Below are 8041 nucleotides of genomic sequence, written 5' to 3'. Positions count from 1 at the left end.
CACAGGAGAAGTGCCCATCTGCTTCTCCACCCCTCCCCTTCTCCTTCCTCTCTGTCTCTCTCTTCCCCTCCCACAGCCAAGGCTCCATTGGAGCAAGGTTGGCCCGGGTGCTGAGGATGGCTCCGTGGCCTCTGCCTCAGGCGCTAGAATGGCTCTTTGTTGCAACAGAGCAACACCCCAGATGGGCAGAGCATCGTCCCCTGGTGGGCATGCCGGGTGGATCCCGGTTGGGCGCATGCGGGAGTTTGTCTGACTGCCTCCCTGTTTCCAGCTTCAGAAAAATACAAAAAAAAAGAGGATTCAGAAGTGTTAGAAGAGCTGACACCAAATAAAACTTTCGTTGAGTTATTCAGGAAGGAAAAAGTTTTGAAAAAGGAGTGATTTTTTTTTTTTTTTTTACAGAGACAGAGAGAGAGTCAGAGAGGGGATAGATAGGGACAGACAGGAACGGAGAGAGATGAGAAGCATCAATCATCAGTTTTTCGTTGCGACACCTTAGTTGTTCATTGATTGCTTTCTCATATGTGCCTTGACCGTGGGCCTTCAGCAGACCAAGTAACCCCTTGCTTGAGCCAGCGACCTTGAGTCCAAGCTGGTGAGTTTTTTGCTCAAACCAGATGAGCCAGCGCTCAAGCTGGCAACCTCGGGGTCTGGAACCTGAGTCCTTCGCATCCCAGTCCGACGCTCTTGCGCCACCGCATGGTCAGGCTGGAGTAATTTTTTCAGTCTGTGGTTCAGTGTCTTTTTTGTAACCTGTCTGCCAGCTGCTGTCAAATTGGGTATACCTGCAGTACCCATCCCACACTTGGGGAAACAGAGAAACAAAATGTGATCTGCAGTGCAGCCCTGGAGGGTGGCATGTTTAAGCAATTCTTATTGAGTGGCAAAGGAAGGGGCATAAAAGGATTTAAGACATCAATTTTGTACATTGTCTAACTAGACACAAACCTCTAAAACCGATATCAATTGGGTTTAACTAGTGTCTTATGGAAATTTCTGGGGGAAAACACTGAATTGAAACAGGGGGTCTAGCTGCTTTGTGGTGAAATACTCCACAGAGTTCTGACCCCCACCAGCCTACTCAAGATATTCCCGGTTCACTTATGACCTGTTCTTACCGTCTTGATACTGTAGCTGGGGCCCTATGAGAGTAAAAGGAAGGGAAGTTAGAAGAGAGAATTCCTCCTTCACACTTCAATGGTTAATTTGTACTAGATAATTTGCAAGAAGTTCAGCCGACTTTCCCGCAAAACCTTCCTCCGCAAAGCCAGGTAGAATTGGATCCAACTCCACCAGAGTGTCGTCCTGGCGCGCAGAGGTTGCAGTCCCTGGGTCAGGCTCACGTGAGAAGCAACCAATGAGTGCACAACTGAATGGAACAATGAGTTGACGCTTCTCTCTATCTAGCTCTCTCCCTCTCTCCCAGCCCCCTCTTCCTCTTACCCCTCCTCTTCTCCCCCCTTCCTCTCAATCTCAAATCAATGGTAAGAAAAGAAAAGAAAAGAAAAGAAAAGAAAAGAAATGATTTTTCCAAACTATGTCTCAAGCACTCAAGGAAAAGAAAGGTATTTTCAGACATGCAGGGACTCAAATATTTTACCTCCTATATATTCTTTCTCAGGAAGCTCCATAATATAAAGGAGGAAGCCAAGAAAAAGGAGGACAATGTCTAGGAAATAGAGAGACTCCAACACAGAGAAGGGTTGGGAATTCCTAATGCACCAGCTGGTGGCAGGGCTGAGCACCCTGAAGCAGAGGACGGAATGGGTCAGAAGGCTGCTTTGAAAAACTTCATTTGATAGGTTTGAACCACGCTGTTGAAAAATTTGAAAGTAATTGTCAACAGGCACAAAAAAATATGCAAATAAAACATGAGTTTGCCTGACCTATGGTGGCGCAGTGGATAAAGCCTTGACCTGGAACGCTGAGGTCGCGGGTTAGAAACTCTGGGCTTGCCTGGTCAAGGCACTATGGGAGTTGATGCTTCCTGCTCCACTGCCCCCTTCTCTCCCCTCTAAAATGAATAAAGTCTTTAAAAAATAAGATAATTATCGCCCTGGCCAGTTGGCTCAGTAGTAGAGCGTCGGCCTGGCATGCAGAAGTCCTGGGTTCGATTCCCGGCCAGGGCACACAGGAGAAGCGCCCATCTGCTTCTCCACCCCTCCCCCTCTCCTTCCTCTGTCTCTCTCTTCCCCTCCCGCAGCCGAGGCTCCATTGGAGCAAAGATGGCCCGGGCGCTGGGGATGGCTCCTTGGCCTCTGCCCCAGGCGCTAGAGTGGCTCTGGTCTCAACAGAGCGACGCCCCGAAGGGGCAGAGCATCGCCCCCTGGTGGGCGTGCCGGTGGATCCCGGTGGGCGCATGCGGGAGTCTGACTGTCTCTCCCCGTCTCCAGCTTCAGAAAAATATATAAAAAAATAATAATAATAATAATAATTATCTTCAAGAAAAAACATTCCAAGGAAGGCCTGACCAGGCAGTGGCGCAGTGGATAGAGCGTCGGACTGGGATGTGGAGGACCCAGGTTTGAGACTCCAAGGTCGCCAGCTTGAGTCCAGGCTCATCTGGCTTGTGCAAAAAGCTCACTAGCTTGGACCCAAGGTTGCTGGCTTGAGCAAGGGGTCACTTAGTTTGCTGAAGGTCCGCGGTCAAGGCACATATGAGAAAGCAATCAATGAACAGCTAAGGTGTCACAATGAAAAACTGATGATTGATGCTTCTCATCTCTTTCCGTTCCTGTCTATCCCTCTCTCTGACTCTCTCTCTCTGTCCCTGTAAACAAACAAACAAACAAACAAAAAACATTCCAAGGAAGGAAATACTATCATAGTATGTATAGATTCAGTCAATAATAAATAGTATTTATTTGATCATGATAATGTAGATGTATGTAATTGATTTAATACAAATATTTATCTAATTTTAGCAAATGGGAAATAAAGGGGTATAAGAATGCAAATCCTTGAGTGCTAGAAATGGAAATCAATGAATTGTTATGCTCTCTCCTTACAAATGGTTTCTTCAAGTAGGAAAATGGTGTTGTGGTGAGATATTCATTTTTGTGCTCAAACACTCCTCCAATTCTGGGGCAGTACCTCGTGTTGTCAAACTTCAGAGGCAACACTCCCTCCACCCCTACCTGTCATAAATCAGCGCACGTGTCAGGCTATGGCAGTCAATCAAATAATTTCACTTGACATTTTTTTTAACTCAACAAATTGTCTTGAAGATGCAAGTGCAGCTGGAACAATATATACAGTGTAGTGACAATGAAACCAGAAAAATGACCCACAAGTCCAACTGCCTGTTGCCATGAAAACCAATTACACAACATAGGCACTGATGAGAAGGAAAAAGGTTTATTCAAGAGCCAGCAGCCTAAGAAGATGGGGTGACCAGGGGTCTTTTCCTCCAAAACCCATCTTACTCTTTTGGTACAGGCAGGGTTTTGTTGTTGTTGTTGTTGTTTGTTGTTTTTTTTACAGAGACAGAGAGTCAGAGAGAGGGACAGACAGGGACAGACAGACAGGAATGGAGAGATGAGAAGCATCAATCATTAGTTTTTTGTTGCGCATTGCAACACCTTAATTGTTCATTGATTGCCTTCTCATACGTGCCTTGACCGCCGGCCTTCAGCAGACCGAGTAACCCCTTGCTTGAGCCAGCAACCTTGGGTCCAAGCTGGTAAGCTTTTGCTCAAACCAAATGAGCACTCGCTCAAGCTAGTGACCTTGGGGTCTCGAACCTGGGTCTTCTGCATCCCAGTCCGATGCTCTATTCACTGTGCCACCGCCCAGTCAGGCACAGGCAGGGGTTTTTATAAGGAGGGAAAAGGAGGGAGAATAAACAAAAAATAAAACAAAGGAATAAAAGAAGGGGGTTGAGAGTTCTTTGCTGAGGGGACTCAGCACAGTTTGTTCAGATATCTAGTTGAAGGTCACCAGGTCTCTCGGAGCTGGCATATCTGAAGGTCGGAGTCTGCTGCTTTGGTTGTTACAGGAACTGAAGCTAGCTGGGAACTTCTAAACTATAGCTATTGTTCTCTGCAGCCGGTGTCCACACATTCCCACATCAGGTTATCCTCTTGCCTTAGTGAGAATCAGAACTTCAGAACTGCAAGTCTCAGCATGGTAGATGTGAGGAGAAGGGGGGCAAGGCTGAGGTGGAGTCATACAGCTCCCGCTTGAAGGGGGGTGGAAGGCCAGAGACCGCCGCCGCCTTTGTGGTTATTTGCATGCAGGTTCTCATTGAATTTGGGCAGACGGTAATAAAACTGCAGAGCCAAGAAATGGTGGGCCATTACCTTTATTCTAGCCTTGCACTGGCAGGTGAGTAAATATACACACAGCGAGAAAACACTTCCTTATCCATTCAGAGCTCCCAAAGCCACTGACTTTATCCCAGTTTTCCTAGAATCAAAGGCCCCACCAGCTCAGTCCCCTCTCGTTCCCATCTCCTTCTCTCTGCACAAACTGGCTTCTCCTTCAGCACCCCGCCATCTTGGCTGCTTCTTCCCTCTCTGCAATAATGTGGCTTCTGCAAAAAAAAAATGGCCTCCTAGCTCCTCCTTCTTTACAAACTTTTTAAAAACTACCTGGGCCCACACAGACCCCTCCTCCAGAACACATTAGCATAACAAAACCCCTTCCCAAGCAGGAAGGCAACCAGCAGTATCACAGATCACATATCTGGGCAGCAGCCATTTTTTAACAAAGTGAGCATAAAAATCACATTTTATAAACTTATTTGCTCAACAGGGGGCAAGGCTGAGGTGGAATTATATAGATCCCACTGATGCTTATTCTTCTTTGCTCGGATGTTAACCCTTGATGTGCGACAGCCAAAGGGAAACAGGCCTTTCAACTGTAAGGAGAACTTGGCCAGAGGTGAAAGCACAGCATTGATTACATACTTTTTTTTTAAAGATTTATTTATTTATTTATTTAATATAGAGAGGGGAGAGAGAGAGAGAGAGAAGGGGGGAGGAGCAGGAAGCATCAACTCCATATGTGCCTTGACCAGGCAAGCCCAGGGTTTTGAACCGGCAACCTCAGCGTTTCCAGGTTGACGCTTTATTGATTACATACTTTTGATTTGTTACAGAATACATAACTGTGATCACTAAACTGGTGATATTAAATCGTGGTTATAAGAGCAATAAACTGGATTTTAACATTTTACAGACATTCATTTACAAGCTTACTTTGTTAGTTCATCCTTATTTAACTCTACTTTATGGCTAGTCAGACTAAAATCAGTAAATCAGTAATACAGCATGCTTATTCCCGGCTATGAGATTCCCGACTATGGGAGCACAGGGTTGGTGGCACCAATAGTGGATGAACACTTCCAAGGTTGGGATCTGAGCTGGATTTCCCTACTTGGCAGCCCCTCAGTTAACTGCTTTCTGAGTTAGGGTCTCCTGCTTTCCATCAACTCTGTCTCCACCATCCCTCCAATAGACTCCTTTTCTGCTTGAAGTGGCCAGAATGCAGAATGGCTATTTCTTCCATTCCCAGAACTAAGAAGAAAGTGTTCCTAACCCTGTAGAGAGGGGATTGTGCATTGATACAAGCAACAGGCTAATAATACTCTTCATGTCAGGCAGAAATAGCCCTTTAAACTGTAGAAAAGCTTCAGTTTAAAATCCTGTCTAGCCTGACCTGTGGTGGCGCAGTGGGATAAAGCGTCAACCTGGAATGTTGAGGTCGCCGGTTCAAAACCCTGGGCTTGCCCAGTCAAGGCACATATGGGAGTTGATGCTTCCTGCTCCTCCCCCCTTCTCTCTTTCTCTCTCTCCCCCTTTCTCTCTCTCTCTCTCTCTCTCTCTCTCTCATCTCTAAAATGAATAAAAATAAATAAATAAATAAATAAAATTCTGTCTAGCCCTGGCTGGCTGGCTCAGTGGTAGAGCATCAGCCCAGCGTGTGGATGTTCTGGGTTTGATTCCAGGCCAGGGGACACAAGTGTCCATCTGCTTCTCCACCCTTCTCTCTCTCCTTTCTCTCTGTCTCTCTCTTCACCTCCCGCAGCCAAGGCTCCATGGGAGCAAAAGTTGGCCTGGGCGCTGAGGAAGGCTCCATGGCCTCTATCTCAGGCACTAGAATGGCTCCGGTTGCAATAAAGCAATGCCCCAGATAGGCAGAGCATCGCCCCCTGGTGGGAGTGCCGGGTGGATCCCCATCGGACGCATGTGGGAGTTTGTCTCTCTGCCAACCTGCTTCTCACTTCAGAAAAATACAACAACAAAAAAAATCACGTCTGCCCTGGCCGGTTGGCTCAGTGGTAGAGCTTCGGCCTGGTGTGCGGAAGTCCTGGGTTCGATTCCTGACCAGGGCACATAGGAGAGGCGCCCATCTGCTTCTCCACCCCTCCCCCTCTCCTTCCTCTCTGTCTCTCTCTTCCCCTCCCGCAGCCAAGGCTCCATTGGAGCAAAAGATGGCCCGGGCACTGGGGATGGCTCCTTGGCCTCTGCCCCAGGCACTAGAGTGGCTCTGGTCACAACAGAGCGACACCCCGGATGGGCAGAGCATCGGCCCCTGGTGGGCAGAGCGTCGCCCCTGGTGGGCGTGCCGGGTGGATCCCGGTCGGGCGCATGCGGGAGTCTGTCTGACTGTCTCTCCCTGTTTCCAGCTTCAGAAAAAAAAAAAAAATACATATTATATGAACACCTTTATCTTTACTATCATACTTCAGATTGTTAAAAATTTGTGTTCAGCCTGACCAGGCAGTGGCGCAGTGGATAGAGCGTCGGACTGGGATGCGGAAGTACCCAGGTTCGAGACCCCGAGGTCGCGCGCGGGCTCATCTGGCTTGAGCAAAGAGCTCGCCAGCTTGGACCCAAGGTCGCTGGCTCCAGCAGGGGGTTACTCGGTCTGCTGAAGGCCCACGGTCAAGGCACATGTGAGAAAGCAATCAATGAACAACTAAGAAGTCGCAACGCGCAATGAGAAACTGATGATTGATGCTTCTCATCTCTCTCTGTCCCTGTCTATCTCTGCCTCTGTAAAAAAAAAAAAAAAAAAAAAAAAAAATTGTGTTCACAAATCTGACTTAATCTTTTTTTTTTTTTTGTATTTTTCTGAAGCTGGAAATGGGGAGAGACAGTCAGACAGACTCCCGCATGCGCCCGACCGGGATCCACCCAGCACGCCCACCAGGGGCGATGCTCTGCCCACCAGGGGGCGATGCTCTGCCCCTCCGGGGCGTCGCTCTGCTGTGACCAGAGCCACTCTAGCGCCTGGGGCAGAGGCCAAGGAGCCATCCCCAGCGCCCAGGCCATCCTTGCTCCAATGGAGCCTTGGCTGCGGGAGGGGAAGAGAGAGACAGAGAGGAAGGAGGGGGGGTGGAGAAGCAAATGGGCGCTTCTCCTGTGTGCCCTGGCCGGGAATTGAACCCGGGTCCCCTGCACGCCAGGCCGACGCTCTACCGCTGAGCCAACCGGCCAGGGCCATGACTTAATCTTAAATTTAGAATTTCCTAGGGATCATGTCTTTTTTTTTTTTTTTAACTTTTTTATTGAACTTATTGAGGTGACATACTATGGCTTAATTGATCCCAACAGATTTTCCAGGGTGTTCTCCTAACTGGTCATTTGGAATGTGGGGAAAACTAGTAGTATTTCAGGAGATGAGTTGAGAGTTCCTTGTTTTCCCCAGTAACTGTGTGGCTGGGAGTTAAGAGGTATTTATAGCACTTATAATAGGAGTGAAAAATAATGGGAAGGGGGCACCCGGATTTGAACCAGGGACCTCTTGAACTGCAGTCAAATGCTCTACCCCTGAGCTATACCCCCTGAACCTATTATGTTTGTCCGCCTTGTCCACTTGTGGTGACTCAATGTAATCAGGTTCCACCCACACTAGAGTACTGGCAGGCTCTGTGTTCCAAAGCCCCACCTTCTTTTGTATCCATCATCTGCTCTGGCTTCTGTACTGGCCACCAATAAACTGGGTTGGGGCCCTTGGAGAAAGAAAAACAACAACAACAAGAAACGGCCTGGAAACTAGCTGAAACGAAAACTGACAGCATTTGCAGAGAAAG

The 8041-nt window shown here is 47.9% G+C and overlaps 1 non-coding gene across 1 annotated transcript; it reads right to left on the bottom strand.

Annotated features, from left to right (window-relative positions):
- Positions 1-7721: 7721 nt before the first annotated feature.
- On the bottom strand, positions 7722-7793 carry TRNAC-GCA (transfer RNA cysteine (anticodon GCA)). The gene has a single exon. It is a non-coding gene; the product is annotated as a tRNA-Cys (tRNA).
- Positions 7794-8041: the final 248 nt, after the last annotated feature.

Source organism: Saccopteryx leptura, chromosome 2 (genome assembly GCF_036850995.1).
Source record: "Saccopteryx leptura isolate mSacLep1 chromosome 2, mSacLep1_pri_phased_curated, whole genome shotgun sequence".
In the NCBI taxonomy this organism is placed as follows: Eukaryota; Metazoa; Chordata; class Mammalia; order Chiroptera; family Emballonuridae; genus Saccopteryx; species Saccopteryx leptura.
The sequence above is the reverse complement of the archived record's forward strand: the minus strand, read 5'-3'. Positions and strand labels throughout refer to the sequence as shown.